Here is a 16983-nt window from a genome sequence, read left to right as displayed (position 1 = left end):
AGCATGAGTCACAATGCATGAGTGAAATAGAAAATAGGCATTTAAATGCAACAAATAATGCCAGGACACCTAGGCACCTACGGATTGTGAATGCTTTCGCATTTCCACAAGGGCTAATGTGTCTTGCAGGCCTGAAACGAAGTGTTTTGCCTCGCGTTGTCGAAGGGCGTTGCAATTTTGCCGCTTGAGATCTGTTTCCTACCCGTTACGCCGCTGCTGGGTCATGGCGCCCTGGAATGGGGAAATAGAGAAGGACAAAAATTCTTTTATTGAGCGTTAGATGCGGGGTGTTTCTTATTGCAGGAGTCCGTGTGCCGTCTTTGCTTGAATGGCCCCCGCGACCAGAAGAAGTTGATCATGACGTCGGGAGCTGAACAGCAATATCTCCCAGTGCTCACGGTATGAGGAAAGGGGCAGCAGGGCTGGGTTGTTGTCGCACTCCCACACAATGCGTTTGAGGGTGCCTGAGTAGTTGCAGAATTTACAGTTGGGAGTGGACGACGGGGGTGACTTTTGGTGGTTGTCCCCTTCCATTATTCTGCGGTATAGTGGCTGGAAAGAGCACCTGTCGCAACTGCCGAGTTAAGCCGGCGCTGCAGAATGCCTGAGGATGGTGCTGTTTCTCTGTTAGGGACGCCGGTGCCGGACGCCAGCTCTTCGCTCAAACACACGCCTCGTGCAATGGAAGGCCTCGTAGGAGCTGCATTTCTGTTACGGACGCCGCTTTTTAAGCGAAATCCGCTGGAGACGTGTTAGCGTCAATCTGGCCTTCAAGCTCAGCCAATGTCAAGCCAGCGCTGTTTCAAGCCGGGCTGTTTCGCGCCGCGGACGGCGGCGCCTAATCCAGCCGTTTACCATTGCAACACCTATAAGTTGGTGCTTTAGTTACGCACGAATCCCGAGTTGGGTACGCTGCGTGGCTGTTTTTCCTACAATGCACGAGGCTGAGGCTACACGATGGTAAATGATGATAGTGCCGTGGGTCTATGGCGCAAACGTTTCGGTGCTGCCATGTTCGGAGCGCGATTGGCTGTGTTATTGCATGAACAATAGATGGCGCAGGTGGTTGAAATTTCGCACAGAAAGAGCGACAGAAAAAAAATTAGCAATGGCTTAACTCGGCTATGCCAGGATATACGTAGCGGGAGCAGATGTTCAGCTGCTTATTCTTAGCTTTCCTAGTGGTCTAGGAGTAGCTTGATTATCATGCTTACGGCTGGTTCAATGACACACACGATATACGAATTATGTGACACATGTATGAAGCGGCTCCGGCGCAGCGGCACCAATCGCCTTAACGGAGTACTGACACTAAATTTCTCGCTTTCAGTTTTTATGCTGTAAAGAATACCTATTGGCGCAGTAATTACGAATATCGAACCGAAACCCGTCAGCCGCCAAAACAGAATTATAGCACGTTTATTGCAACCAGTTTCAAATTCCGTTGCCGCGCGGCAAAATGGCCGTTCGAAGGCCAGCCTGCAAGCGGGCCAGTCTGACGTCACGGTCTCACCCGTGACGTCAGGGACGTTCGCCGCATCGTCACCTACGATTGCATATGGTCCGCACTCGCCCGAGCAGTGGACATGTCGTCTGAATCATCAGACTCCGCTGAGTCGCTGCCACCCGATAGACAAAGAAACTTTATTTGGCCAGGTGATTAGGCCGGCGATGTCTTCGCCGTGGTCCGTTTTTAATATCCCTGCGGCTCGAACCGGCGCAGACCATGATAGCAACAACTTGTCGCCACTCTTATAATCAATCTGATCGCGAAAAAGAAGTTCCACATGCGAGAAATTAGATGTTAGGGTAGTGCAAAATGTGCTAGAGGTTGTTATCACCGCTGAATTTAAAAGCGGCGTTCAGATATTTGCCGAGATAGTAAGCCTACGCTGACCGGCAGTGGAGGTTCGGTCCGACCCAGCACTGCCGGCACCGCGGTGCGGCGAGCGGCCGAAAGATTGCGCAACCTGCGCGCTAGAATCAAAACAGGCCACGGCAGATGTCTTGGTCACCGATCGCTGAAACGGCAATTATCGCCAAAATAAATGGTGAAAAGTTGTGTAAGGGATGGTCATTCGCAGTTGTACAGATACCGGCGATCAAATATTCGCCACGATACTAAGCCTGAAGTTCCCAACACCCAAGCTGACCCGAGAAACGCCGAGCCCGCTGGCTTGGGCGACAGTCATGGAGGAAAGAAAAGCTTAGGAGAGGCCCTGACGTCACACCCAGCGCTGCCGGAAACGCCATTTCTGTAAGTCGAATGGCGGACCATTGGCCCTCCATGCCATTGGCGGACTCTTTTTGCCTCTCTCTCTCGGTGCACCTTCTCCGCCTCCTCCGTCCTGTATCGCCTCTCTTGTCGTCTGCATCTGCCAACGCCGAGCCGGCGGAAATCAGCTGATAGGCAGGTTAGAAGGCCGTTTTGCAGCGCGTGACCGTGAACCTAAACGCGCGGTTACACTGTTACACGTATTCAGTGTGGCCGCAGCAAGTTTGCGAAGCGGCTCGCTCTAACAATGCCGCAATGCTGGGTGCCAGGCTGCAAGTCGCGATCGGTACCCAAGGAATTGGGCGTCACTTTCCACCGGTTAGTGCATCATTCCGCTGACAAGTATTGCTGTACGTTGGTGTGCATTCATCCTTTGTTTTTAATCGCCGCCGTTTATAGGTTCCCAAGCGATGGAGAACGCCGCAAACAGTGGGCGAACGCCGTGCGGCTACCGGACTGGAAAGTGCCCAAGTTTGCGTTGCAGTTTCACTGGCAATCCCAGAGATGACTAGTCAATTAAACGGCCGTTCTATGTATATATAGGTAAGCAGTACTTCATGCAGATTTCACGCTAAAAAATTGTGGAATGTTTTTACCGTTGTTCGCGTGCCTTCGATATAATTTTTTGCGAAGGAGGAGGAGGAGGAGGCAAAACGTTTTATTGAGTAAAAAAAATGAGAGGTTGGGTGGCGTAAATAAACTTTTTTTCGCCAAGTTTCAACTTGTCTCAGTGTCAATAAATTCAAGGTGATATCAGTTGAAAACGTTCATACACTAACCTCGCAGTATGAAGCGTTGAAAAGCGAAATCCAGAGCGAGACCACAAAAAGATCCAGATTCCAGATCCAGCACTCTTCCAGTCAACAGACGGACACCTACTAAGGTAATAGGACGATGGAATTATATCAACTGGGAATCTACCTTGTAACAGTTGCAAAGGCACTGCCGCGCATTGCCGGCCTAGCAAACTATATATTGCAGCGGCGATAACCAAAAAATTGAGTTGCGAATCGTTCGGTTGCAAGTCGCCTACGTACTGCACACCGTGTATCACTTCCCGAAAATCTACCTGACGGGTGTCCGCGCGTACGACGGGACGGCGCGTTCACGATATCTGCACTTCAATAGGGACCGGGCGGCCGTTGTATGGCACCACCGTCGCTTCAGCGAACAGCGCCGCCCGTGGCGAACCGCTCGTCAGTGGAATGCCGGTGGCGGTCAGCGCAGCGTAACTGTGCATGGCCAAGCATGGCTTTCTGTCGTTTTTCTGCGGCGCGGCTTGCAAAGCGTACGTAACCCCACGTGCATTTTTCACATCGGTAAATCTTGAGCGTGGACGTGACCTTTACGAGGCATGCTATGTGTGTGATTTACGCCCATACTCAGTATTTACAAATAGCAGACGACGCTCAATGCGCCAAGCTGGAAGTCAAGCTGGAAGTGAAAGTCCGTTCCTTCATGCAATTTTTTCATGCCTGCATGCAGTTTCGCGAATCGAGGAGTATACTGCAGCTAAATGCTCCGACAAAGCCGGTGTGTGCAACCGATCTAGGAATACTGCGGCGCTGGCCTTCGGCAGTTGATAATGAAACGGCGTCGACGTCATGCACAAGCGAAAGACAAAGTTGGGGGGTGTCTTCTAAGATTTACCTCAGAACAAATTGTGATGGACGACGCTTCCGTAACTTCATTACCTACGGCTAAAACGTGTTTAATTTCACAGAAATGCTCTTACTACAGTCATCGGGAATCGTTGATAGAATAAATACCGCATGATTGAACGTCATTGCTTGTCGTGGAGAAGAGTTGCTTTACAAGAATTGCAATGGTTGCTGGCTAGTTGGTAAATGGTTTTTGAAAAACCAATTCTTGCGTGGCCGAAGGACGCAAGACAGGAGGGTGCCCGAAACCTGTACTCAGCTTCACAACTGAATGCTGCGGTCGGTTTACAAGCTTCCACCTACGCTTGAAAAATCATGCACACCTTCGTCTAACCACGATGAGGGTTTATCGCAAAGCTCTATCGCATGGGTTTCCTTCGTTGCCTTCTGGATTTAAACTTTGACTAGTTGAGCGTTGAATTTCACCATCACGCAGTTTGGTCTTTTGATCGCAGCGTCATTTCCCATTTGATTTCGCAGAAAGAAAGCTTTGCGTTCAGCCATCATAATCATTAGACGGAGGGCTAGATGATTTTGCTGTTTAATTTTGAACTTCCATGCCCCCCTCTCCAAATCTAAACTTTGTCCAGTGTGTCGGAAATGTGTCTGTGCTGGAGGGCTCGGGCTGATGCACCCATATTTGAGGCAACTAATCGTGCATTTTTGGTCTCTTCACCAGGCAATACACGATTTTATTAGGTACTATGTAAAGAATACTTAAGCATTAAAAAACACCGGCTGGCGTTAACGCTGCCAGCTTTTTTAATTATCGGTACCAGCCTTTATTCTACGCAGGTGGTAAAACGGGAAGGGGAGGAGGGATGGTGGATGGTTTGTAGCTTGGGCTGTTGAGTTGGCGAATAACTTTGGCTCTTGATAAAATGACCACCACAAATGTGGGATTTACACTTCGGCTTTCAGGCTCCCATGCTGTCACAGTGTCGCTCACCAAAACCGAAGGCACAAAGCTCACGGTTACAGGAAGTGTAAACTACCGCAACATTTCTACGGCTACACGGTAATCCATCTCGTATGCAGGTGCCTTTCTATTTAAAGCACACGTATCGAGGTATCCCAGCGCTAAGGCTGGCGTGGAAACCGTAGTCATTGAAACCAGTGAAGATAATTTAAAGTGGTAGAAATGAATAATAATAATGCTAATAGCTTTATTCCTACTCAGATCACGCGGAGCCAGGCGCAGAGCGCTGCAAAAAGCACTCGTGTCAATGTAGCCCATTCCCAACCTTACAAGCATCCAATAAGTTTGCGTAGCCGTTAGTGCATTTAAGAAGAAAATAATACTACTAATAGTAGTTTTATTCGTACTCAGAACGGGTGTAGCCAAGCGCAGATCGCTGCAAAAAGCGCTAATGCCATTGCAGCCGATACCCAATTTTAGAAGCGTCCGACAAGTTTACGTAGTCCTTACTGCATCTAAAAACCCAACACAACTGTCTAGACTTTGTTTCGCCACACATATAGGCTCACAACACCACCAAAACGTTCAAAACACCGAAGCAAACACGACAAAAACAACGTGAGGATGTGTAGTCCAATGCACCGGCTCATTCCACTGACGAGGGGAGCGCCGAGTGGTGGCGCCACCCGTCCAGCTGCCCGGTCCCTATAGGCGCGTCGTGATCGCGACCGGAGCAAAAGCTTGACGCGGTACAAGGTGCACTTGCAAGTAGAAATTAAATGACATATTCACATCGGCGCAGCTGTCGCAACTCGCAGCATCCTTTTCGAGTTCCGCAAGACCACAGCGCAGCAAAGCGAAGCAGCAATCTTCGTAATCGGACAAGGCAGGCGCTGCCTTTCCTCCATGACTGGCGAACGGCGGCCGGGTTGTTGCTAGGACGCCGTTGCTAACGCGACTTCCAATGGCCGCCGAAAACACGTGACTTCCTCCACACTTTTGCCAATGCGCGGGGATAGCTGGGGGCCTCTCCCAAGCTTTTTTTTCCTCCATGGCGACAGTCCTTGCCACGGAGCAAGATAAACAGGAGTGCCTACTTCGCTCTCTCCGGCGGGCCCTTCATGTCCATACTCGCGGAGCACAATGTAGATGGCGCAGCAAATAGAAGGCTCTGGCGGCCGGCTAAACGGCCGGCGTTCCCCGTGCGCCGGCGGGCGCGTTGGCGGAACGCATTCCGTCGGCTATGTCGTCTGCTTCGGTGACGGTAGTTTTGGGCACGGACTTCTTTGGGCCTACTTTGGCACCACTATGCGTTCATTGCGCGCCTCCTCCGCACAGTTGATTAACTTGTTCGACAGCACCTTCTGGTTAACCAGGGCCCGAAGGGATTGAGTGGCCGTACGGCAAACATACGTTAAGGATTGGTTTGCATGGCGGGAAAACAAAATGTAGAGACCACATACAAACATATGAATGCTATACTACCTTTCGCGCAGTGCTTGCCGAAAATGTGGCTCGGTTTTGTAAATTTGTGAATACCAATTCGGCTGTGTTTTAACAGGTTTTACAAAAGGCGAAAGGAGCAACTGGTTCTGATCACTAGTGATAATAGAAGTTCCCTCAGCTTTCTCGCAGTTCTCCAACTTACGTCCAAAACAGAGTGTGCCTAGAACATGGACCAGCACTTACACGCTCATCAGAAAAGAACAGAAATGCGATAATAACATCACCCACGACTGCCCGCGACGTAGCAATCTGCTCAAGATCAAGTCCTTGACAGTTCGGTCTTTTCACATGCCTTCATTTCGCGATATTCGAATTCGTCCGGACCCTATATCTCTGTGGTGATGACTCGCCGAAAGAAAAGGTTTAACGAGCGGGTTGTTTTGCTGGTCAGCCGCTTAAAGAAAAAAAAAAAATGCCGGGAACCCTGGTAGGCCAAAAAACTGCAGCCATACAAATCGCAGCATTTTATTTGGAGTCCGCGGTGTTATCGACGAGATAACCCGGCTGTAGAGCGACAGTGAACATCGGGCGGTAAGTTCCGGCATGAGTTACAATGAAGATTGCGTTTGATATTATTGGGTTTCTTATCAAGCTGACAGTGCTTTCGTATACTTGATACAACAGGGCAGCCGTCCAATTCAATCATTTGCACAGAAATGTGCATCATTGCCGTTTGCCGATGGAGACTCCGGGCGGAGAGCGGGCTAACAACAGAGGGTGATCTTTGCGCTGCATCGATTCGTCGTGAGCAGAATCACACTAGACTGTGTTGTGGCGGTCCATATTACTCTTGCGTTACATACTACTCGTTCCATGTTACTCGTCGTCGTTCAGTTGCGTCTTAATCTGCTGGGTTAGTACAATATTTTTAGTGGGTCTTCATAATGTCAGAATAAACGTTCCCTGATAGGTAATAAGCGATCCCCATGTATGCGGCGGTGTGCGATTATCTGCGCAGTCTATTACGGCCGCGCACGGGTGTTTAAACTTCGCGCGTGCACGCATGCCTCCTGCATAGTAGGACAGGCATAAGACCGACGTCGCTGCGAAAGAAATGATGCCTCTGGGGAGAGCGAAGAAGGGAAGAGCCATGTACAGAGGCACAGCGACGAGAGGGCGAACGAAGGAGGAAGAGAGGAAAGGGAAAGCTGGACGGGCGGCGGCGCGTGGACATTATCGGCCCGAGCAAAAGATTTTTTCTGGGCCACAGTCGGCGCTCCTCTTTATATCTTGCTCCGTGGTCCACGTTTAGCGCTGCATGTCGTCGCGTGGAAAATAATGCATCTTGGCGTCGTAGTCGATTTGCTCGGACAGGCTTCCACGAGCAGTACTTCGCATTCCGCGAGCTTGCCATAGCACAACTTCGGCGAGCTCGGCGACGCGCACCGCCGTGTCGCCGCTGTGCGCGTCGACATCGCGCACCGAGCGGTGCCGGTACCACGTAGTTTTCGGCACCAGTGCAAGGGAACACCATGCGCCGGCCACGAACTGAAGAGCAAAGACGTCGAACACGCAAAGTGCGCAAATTTTACGAGCATTGCTCACACAGCTATACCCGTACGGCTCCTGCCCAAACGGATACCACCGACAACAGCAGTGCAGGATATCGTTTCCCGTTCCGAAAACGACTATATGACGTCGCCATGAACCGGCCAGGGCGACGTCATTTTTGGTGTCAGTACTCCTTTAGGGCTGTTTTCTTCTTAGTCCGACTGAGCCCGACATGGTCCGATTTGGCCTGTCAGACCCTGTCGGGTGACTCGTGTCGGGCCACCCTTATGAAAATTTCTATGTCCAGTCAAAAGACAGTCTGCGTCCCGAAGGAAACAGACTGCGTGCGTCCTGTGTGTTTCCTCTGTGTTCGAATTTCGCCACCGACTTTCTGCGTACTCCAAGTGTCCCGTGTGTTTCCGTCCTCCATGCGTCCAGTCTATCTCCCAAAGGCAACAGACACCATACGGCCTTTGTGTGTCCCCTATATGTCTTGAAGGCAACAGACCACATTCGTCCCTTGTGTGTCCCTTGTGTTGAAATTTCGCCACCGACTTTCTGCGTCCTCCCAGAATCCTTTATGTTTCCGTCCTCTACGTATCCCACAAGCTTCCACCTTTTGAGTGCCCTTTGCATGGTGTCAAATAACAGCGCCCAACAGCCAGCTGCATGTAGAAAATGTCAGCCAGCTCCACAGTCACTGTTTCATGCTGCAGCTGTTTCTGCAAGAGCAAGCTGACGAAAATCACATGAATCACACGACTCTTGCAAACCTGACTATTTTATTCAGGTTGGATCCATACGTGCTGCTGACGCCTGCCACACCAGGTGTCACCTCATCTTTACCCCTCACAGGACGGGATAGCCACTGCCACGCTTGAACCTGAAATGACAAACGCATTGATCGCATATGAAGGGGTTTAAACAAACACGTCTCAAACATTTGCTGGTTATGCTTACAAATATAAAGGAGTGTTCCCATACAAAACTGAACCAAGTATCCTGAAAGAGAAGGTACAACTTCTAGGTTGCAAAATTAGCCACAAAATTTAGACCACATAAATTAACTAATGAGCTTACGAACATCAAATATGACATACTGTTACATAGGCAACACAACCCAGAACTAAGTACTGTTTAGATTCATGGCCTCCTCATGACGGGCATTTATACAGCCTCGCAAGAACATTTGAGATGAGATTATTGCAGCAGCACTGTGGGAACAAAGCAATATGGGGGGGGGGGGGGGCAGGGAAGGCAACATAAAATTGCATGAACATGCTAAGACAGGCATTGATCAGTCGTCATCATGAGTAGTTGCTTGTGTCTACGCGTTCTTTGGAACCTATAAAGGCAGCAGTTTTATTGTGCATTTCGTTTACGAGACAGCACTTCCATTGTCTAGTTTGTTTGTCTGTGCTTGCTTACAAAAAGCAAAATGTACATCACCATAAACTGACCAACCTCTAGGTTGGCTCCTCACTTTTTATATTTCCTTGTGTCGATGGGTAGCAGACACAGGAACAGAAATAAAAAACAACCCTAGAAATACGTGGTGGATAGCACACTTGCCCCCATCATTGCACGCGTGCCACGTGGTCACTCATCCCAACAGATGTACAGTGCACGGAGTGACCCCCAGCAGCGAAAGCTGGGCGTGGTCGCTCGGTACTTTGTGAAAATACAAGCTACTAGAAAGATTTGACAGATAGCACAAACAGTGCAGGTGCGCCAACTTTGCACCATGGCACGAATTTTTCAACGCACAACAGAAAACGCACCGGTATGTCAGTGACACCGTGGATGAGAAATTCGAAGACAAACCAGGACATCAGTGACAGTGAAAGGGTTAAAGCGGTCGAATACAGCAAATTTAATTTCAGGGTTTATGCTTACCAGCAATGAGGAAAGCTACCGCAGTAACTTGAGCTGACTACTCTGTAACATGCACTCAAATGCTAAAAACACACAAGCATTTTTGCATATGTTTGCACACAGAGCATTCATACTGTTTGGAAATAATGCAGGTTTTTCCTACTATAAACATCATAATATTGCCCCCAACCACGTCATTTGATTTGTTTACAAAATGTTTTGTTACAAGCACCTGGCCACACCCTGCAATCTTATCCTTTTTTAAGGGAACCGTCTTTTTCCCCTTTTTCCTTTGTATGCTGCACCAGCAGTCTTGTTTGATATGGAAAGGGTGTTGCTTTGCGATCACTATCCTAGCTTTTCCTGTTTCTTATTGAAAATGTTTTCGATCTAAATGAATGAGTGCAAAAGAAACCCTGCGGCATTCAATTCGCCAACGCTCATCCATGCACGTCCCTTTGCTGACTCCTTCGAGGTTTGTGTTTTTTATGTTTACTGCGGAGCACAAGTTTGCTCCGATAATCTATATTTTTACAAAAACCCTGCATTATCCGTGGCTACATAACAATATTCCAAACAAAGTCTGATACACAAACCAGAACCCCCCACAGCTCTTTCTTCAATTGCTGAGTACCCTTCTACAATTGATTGATTGTAGGGTTTAACGCGCCGACGCAATGCAGGCGATGAGGTGCACCGTAGTGGAGGGCTCCGGATTAATTTTGACCACCTGGGGATCTTTATCGTGCGCCGAAATCTCGTACACACGGGCGTTTTTGCTTTTCGCCTCCATCAGAAAAGAAGCCGCCGCGGCCGGGAATCGAACCCGCGACCTCGTGCTCAGCAGCGCAACGCCTTAGCCACTGAGCCACCGCGGCGGGTACCCTTCTACAATTAGGACCATCATTATATTTGCTAGAGTAAATAGCTGTTCGGGGGGGGGGGGGAGGGGGCTACGATGGCCAGTGAGACTCATTACACTACATGAAACATAGTGGCAAAAAGGCACGCAATACACCCTTTTCACTGCTAGGCACAAGTTGCATCTAGGGCATTGAAGTGAATTCGCCTAAATTCTATTTCTGGGTGCATGGAATTGTTTCACTCATGTAATGTAATCCATAATATGACTTTTGAGTAGAAGTCTAAAGATCTAGTTCATCTGTAATAGGCGGTAGAAGAAAAATCCCCACACACTGTCTGTGGGCACCACGCAACTACCACAGTGAACAACGGTGACAAAGTCGTTATTAATTAATTCATGGAGCAAGGACGCAGCCCTGATGCGACAAAAAAAAATAAGGTACCAGGAAGTTTCTCACCCTCATCGGTTCCTTATTTTTTGCCCCATCTCTGCAATGTTCTTATGTCTTAATATCACTAAGGTACCACAAGAATGCCACAATGGTTTTCTATGTTTTCATGTTCTCTCAGCCTTCAAAATCGAGATTTCCATGCATTTCACAGCCGTAATGAACTCCACTTACAGGTCGTGCAGGATAGATAGAAACAGGAGGCAGCCAATTCTTCTGGTAGCTCACAACGTACATCCTCCATGTCAAACACCTGGCCCTGTAAAAAATGGAAGTTCAAGTAGTAAACAAGCCGCAAAAATGCGGTATAATGCCGTGAAATACTCGCTCTGACAGGACATGACAGAATTTTTTTTTGTAGGTGCAAAAAAGGCACCTTCAGTTCTTTCAAGCTAAAAAATAAGTACAGTGCTCACTGATTGAAACGCAACACTGCGAGCGCGTGGCCGCCAATACATGCAGCGCCGTCCATGGACGTTGCTGTCGCTGACAGCGCACCGCTGTCGCTGCAGGGAACCACTGCCCCGCTTATTGGCAACCGGAAGCAGCAAGCTTATGGTCAAAACACTCTCATCCTCGTGGTATACCACAATGCAACACCTAGCTTCCACGGGTGTCCACTGGCGGCGCTGCATGTAGCGCAGGCCACGCGCTTGCAGTGTCGCGTTTCAATCCGTGAGCACTGTACATACATGACAATCCTTACAAGGCTTTCAGCCATACTTTAAAGGAACAGAAGCATCCTTACACTGAATTAATGTTAAACTAAGCCTATTAAATATCCCTAGGTGGTAGAAATCTGTGGCCCCAGATTTCCACTGTGCAAGCATATTCTCTGGTCCAGAGGGTGCGAAACGTGGTTACGGCTTTTAAAGGAGCCATGAAGAGAAAACACAAGTTTGGTTCATTCAAAGGATTCCGTTGCTAGAATCATGCTGACACCATTTTTAACATAAACTCCACTCAAATAAGCTACAAATTAGGAACAAAGGAAATGGTCATGCGACCCACTAGCTCATTTCCCGCAACAGAACCTATGTCATACCAGCCAGCTCTGCAGTTAGCGGAGGGCGGCAACAGCAAACGCGAATTAGGCAGAGGCTATAAGCTTGCCGACCGAACTATTTGCGCTTAAATTTAGGGCAAATTCTTTTTACAGTAGTAAGAATGGTGGGACGAACAGTAAAGGTTAGGAAAGCACACGTAAGCATAGAAGTACCGATGCGTACTGCTGTTGGTACTGCGCACACTATGCTTGGTTTAGCTGCACAGGACTGCGGGGCTTTGGGGTTGTCTCGGACAACAATGGCCGATTGACACAAGCAACGGTGTCTTACGTGACCATATTTGTGGAGCGAGCACTATGTTTCACGAAACGATTATTTTCTCGCTGAACAAAAACAAGCCACGTTTAAATACGGCAAAAACAAAACAAAAGCAGAAAGCGACTTGCCACGGTATGGTGGCACCATCTAGGTTAACTAACGGTAAAGAAGGTTTCCCAATCGGCTGCAGAGCGGTCGGTTCCTGTGATGTCATTGCAGACCCTGAAAATGCACGATTTAGCGGGAAAACCAAAATTTTAGCTTCAATTAATGAATTTCTCAGTGAATAAAGCATCGTTTGCATTTGGACAAGTGCTGGGGGCACCATACCACAGGAAATCTTTCAAATAACACAAACTTGTATTTTGTCTTCATGGCGCCATTAAAATTCTCTCTGAGGCACATGGTGAACGTCTCAGCGTGCCAATACCTCCAAGGGGTAGGCAAGTTGAAATGCTGACGAAACGAAAAAACAGGATGGCGAAGGAGCACGGTGGCAAGCCCACGCCCTGTTTAATCTTTTTCGCACCGTGATTGTATCCCCATCCCATGCATGTTTGTAAGAATCAACACGTTTAACCCATGCTCAACATGTTACGGTCAACACAATTTATGCAAGCCAGCTACAAATAATGTCACACCACACAAGAATTTCTGTCTGATCATGACGATGCTGGATGAGCTTAGGAAGGTGGAAAAATTTCTTGCATTGAAACAGTGAAAGCTGCCCTGTGACTGCACCAGCAATGCAGGCTGGAACAGCATGTTTTCAAGCTGCGACGTCTAAACAATTATCTCGTCAAATGTTCGCTGCCTAAAGACCTTGTGCATGTGGTACTACTTATAAAGTTGCTAGCAATGCTGAAATGTTGAAAATTCAACGTATATGCAACTCTTACGTATTATAACTACAAATGTAATGCAGCCTCCTTGCATTTTTTTATCCGTAAACGAAAACTACCCGTTAGAACAATGCTAAGCTGCCTACGTCCTGTAAAAAAATATACTGTGGGTCAACTGCCTCCTAAAAAAAAAAAAAATCGGGGAGTGGGCGTTTTGTTTTACAACCATTAACGCAGTTTTCTTTTTTTTTTTTTTTTCATGCAACAAGCTTTAGCGTCGAATCCACCCAAGCCAAGCGGCGGCCGCTGGGCCGTCAGCATAATATTTTCGTTGCCGGCAATGGCAAGGGGGCGACCACTCACACAGCATACTGGCCGCCGCTCCTGGAAGCTCATTATGACCGTGCCGACGCAGCCGGTAACTTACAATAAAAGAAACGCGGCGAGCCGAACACCAAGGAATATACTCAACACGTTTAACAAAACAGCACTGCGGCAACGCGTAATAAAATTTTAACATGCACCACGATAAACAATCACTTACGGCAGAACACGCAGCATTTTTCACACGTCGCGTCGACAGACTGGAACTTGCAGTAGAGACTCTTGGTTCACGTAGGCACGCACAACTTGTCAGGTATTTTGTCAAATGGCGACCTCGATGTGCGTTTGCTACAGCAGCGCAGTACGGCGACGACACAGACGCTTTGCAAGCACTCACGATGTTTCAGGTGGCACAAGAGCACTAACACGTAATATTACGGCAGGAGGAGCACGTAGTAATTCACGTAACACCAGCAAATTGAAAACAAACCACCAATACCACGCACAACGAACCAACCACGTCTCTTCTTGCGGACCTATAACACAGAACAGGGAGGATTTTAGAGAAGCAAAGGTCTAGCTTTGCCTGTAGTGCCAGAAAAATCGTAGCGGCGGCGTCGTGAACTACGGTGGGAGCCCGCTTGGTGCCGCTGAAACAAGGCTTTGTAAACATGGCGGATGCTTTTTGCACAGGCCGCTTGAGCTCCTTAATAACATGGCTGCTCTCGCACGGCAGCCGCCGGCTCGCTGCTCCTGCTGGTTGCTGGCTGGCCGCGTGTTTACTTGCGCCGCGCTAGTGAAGTGATGTTACGCCAGGTGACCAGATGGCCTCGACTGGCACAGACCACAGTGAGCAGCAAGTGAGAACAAATCGTTTATTGACATCTGCAAGTTTACAGGGGCAGTCGCTTTCGTGACTTTTTTTTTTTTTTTGCCATAACAACTCGTTTACTTGCGCTAAGATTTCGAACGAAGGGCACACAACCAGCACTCAGTCGACGATGAAAGGCGGCGGTATACAGCGAGCGTCATCAGTTCGCACGTGCGATGTGCCCACCTTCCGCATCCATCACATTGGAGAGCGGCGACGTTGTCATGCACAACCTTTTCGCAGCGGCTGCAAGTAGGACGTGACGACGTGCGCTTGGGGCCGGGATTGATCGCAATGTCTCCAGCGAGCAAGAGGCACAACGTGACTGTCGGGCGGCCAGGAAGGGGTGCGCACATGTGGCGGCATACCTTGGGGCGATGCTTCAGCGAGGTGGTGGGAACCAACTCCGTGCACAGCGCGCGAGACAGACTTGGAGTGGCGAGCACGCTCAGACGGGCGCAGCCGTCGTGAGGAGCAACACGTACGTTTGGCGAGGTCTGGACCGAGGCGAGTCCGTAAAACGAAGAGTGATGCCAATAGCAAGAGGAGTCGCAGCCTGGCTATAGGCCTACATGCGCCATCACAACAAGTCGATGCGGCGGTACAGCGGCCCCGCTAACACGGGCTCCAACAGGCTCACGCGGGTCGCTGAGCCTTCCCGGTGGCACGTATCACACTTACTGCATATTCACAGCGCAGAAATACTCAAGAAAACTAGATTTGACAAGACCACAGAGAATAAGTTAACCAACCGCAATCCAGCTTGGCTTAGCTTGGCTTTGTGGTTGCGAATTCACAAGCGAGGTGGTGCACCAGTCGGCTGTTCGTAAAAAGTTGCGTACATTTTGCTCAACAGATGTTTGATGCGGAACTTGTTAATAATCTTTTTAAACAACGCATTGTAAGCGAACTTTGTTGGCTCTCTGAGTCACGGAATGAATGTTTTGTATTCTCTACCAAAAGTAACCTCTCGGTTGCGCCGTCTGGTGGACTTGATTAGGAAAACTGCCGCTGTAGGTTGGTGTCGATTTTTACGCCGCCTATAGGGAAACCAAGGAACGTCCAAGCTTGAGAGGCCTGCCTATAACAATGACTGCATATATGCTAGCCTAGACTAGACTTATTACTACAGTTGGCTATCTAGCAGTCATAGAGTTTTAGCAGTTACTTTCTTCCTTCATCATCACCCCTGAAGCAAACTAGGCAGACGCCATTATAGTATTTTGTTAAAGTTGATAATAGCAAACATATATATAATGGCAGTATATTTTCTTGATGCGAGCAACGTCTTTTGTTGTCGTAAGTTGTTGCTACTCAAAAGCGAATAAAAATGGATTAACAAACGAAGTTATTATCATCGTCATCTACATCTAGATTGACTGTTTTGTGTTTTGTTCAGCGTCCAAGCATTCACCATTCACTGTTTGTGGGCTTTTCACAAACAGGACGGCCGGATAAAAAAATTATTCCCCGCAGACATACGCAAACACACGCGCACACGCATACGCACACACACACACACACACACGCACACACGCGAGCGCGCGCGCGCGCGCACACACACCCACACACACACACGCGCGCGCGCGCGCACACACACGCACACACGCACGCACGCACGCACGCACACAAAAGCACCGTGCCTCAAATCCACGCAGGCAAACAATTCACTCAAATGGAGGCTTAGCAAGACTATATGAGCTCAAGTATTTACAACTAGGTTTACAACCTAATCGTGTGCTGTTTTGGTTGCTTGGAGGTTAAGTACTCGCCTACTGATTCAAAGGGCGGAGGTTCGAAACCCGCTCAGTGGCCTTTTTTTTTTCTTTTTTTAATCGTGTTTTCATTGAAGTATTTCTGCCTTCGGTTATATTTAGACATTGTTGTTGCTCTTGTTGCTCTCGTCTGGCTGTGTCCCTTTTTTTGCTGTCGCAATATATTTCTACCGCAAGCTCTGCCCCAAAAAACAGTACACCGCTTCAGCATTTAGTTGCAAGGATAAGCCATTTTACAACCACCCTGAAGGAAAACACAGACTAGGACAATCGGAAGCTACTTTTTAGGTTGTTTTTGTTTTCATTGCTTCGTTTTCTACAGTCGAACACGGATATATCGAACACGGGTATATCGAATTATTGTCTATATCCAACTCATAAATTATCCCCTTGAAAATTCTGTGTAAAAGTATAGGAATTCGTACGTTTATATCGAACCGCATTTTTCCCGACATTGGGTATATCGAACGCCGCGCGAGCGGGAAGGTGCTCTTCGGCGGTCGTGCACCCCCGATTGAGGTTGAGGAGGATGTGGAGGAATGCGCGGGCATGGCGAAGACTGGCTCGCGGAACTAATCCCGCCTACGGAATGAATTTGCGCTTCCCCAGGCGGGCCCGCTACCGGCCGACGTAGCGTTAGCGGACGAAGCCCGGTATGCTAAATCTCTCTAGGCACACAAGCCCGAACGCTCGGAAAATGTGACAGTGCGAGGTAGGGATGCCCCGACTGCGCAAGTCCTTTTTTTTTTGCGGCTGGGTACGTTCCCCGGCTTGCCGAAAAAGAGTTTTTTTTTTCTCTCTCTCTC

General features: G+C 48.6%; 1 long non-coding RNA gene across 1 annotated transcript; it reads right to left on the bottom strand.

The window, feature by feature from the left end:
* Positions 1-8627: 8627 nt before the first annotated feature.
* On the bottom strand, positions 8628-14019 carry LOC144180684 (uncharacterized). Its single transcript, XR_013324507.1, has 3 exons — positions 13752-14019; positions 11215-11299; positions 8628-8735 (listed from the first exon to the last, which is right to left on the bottom strand). It is a non-coding gene; the product is annotated as an uncharacterized LOC144180684 (long non-coding RNA).
* Positions 14020-16983: the final 2964 nt, after the last annotated feature.

This window comes from Haemaphysalis longicornis, unplaced genomic scaffold (genome assembly GCF_048455015.1).
Source record: "Haemaphysalis longicornis isolate Haplotype H1 unplaced genomic scaffold, Haemaphysalis longicornis Haplotype H1 scaffold_4, whole genome shotgun sequence".
NCBI classification, from domain to species: Eukaryota; Metazoa; Arthropoda; class Arachnida; order Ixodida; family Ixodidae; genus Haemaphysalis; species Haemaphysalis longicornis.
Note: the sequence above shows the minus strand (reverse complement) of the source record. Positions and strands in the feature narration are given on the sequence as shown.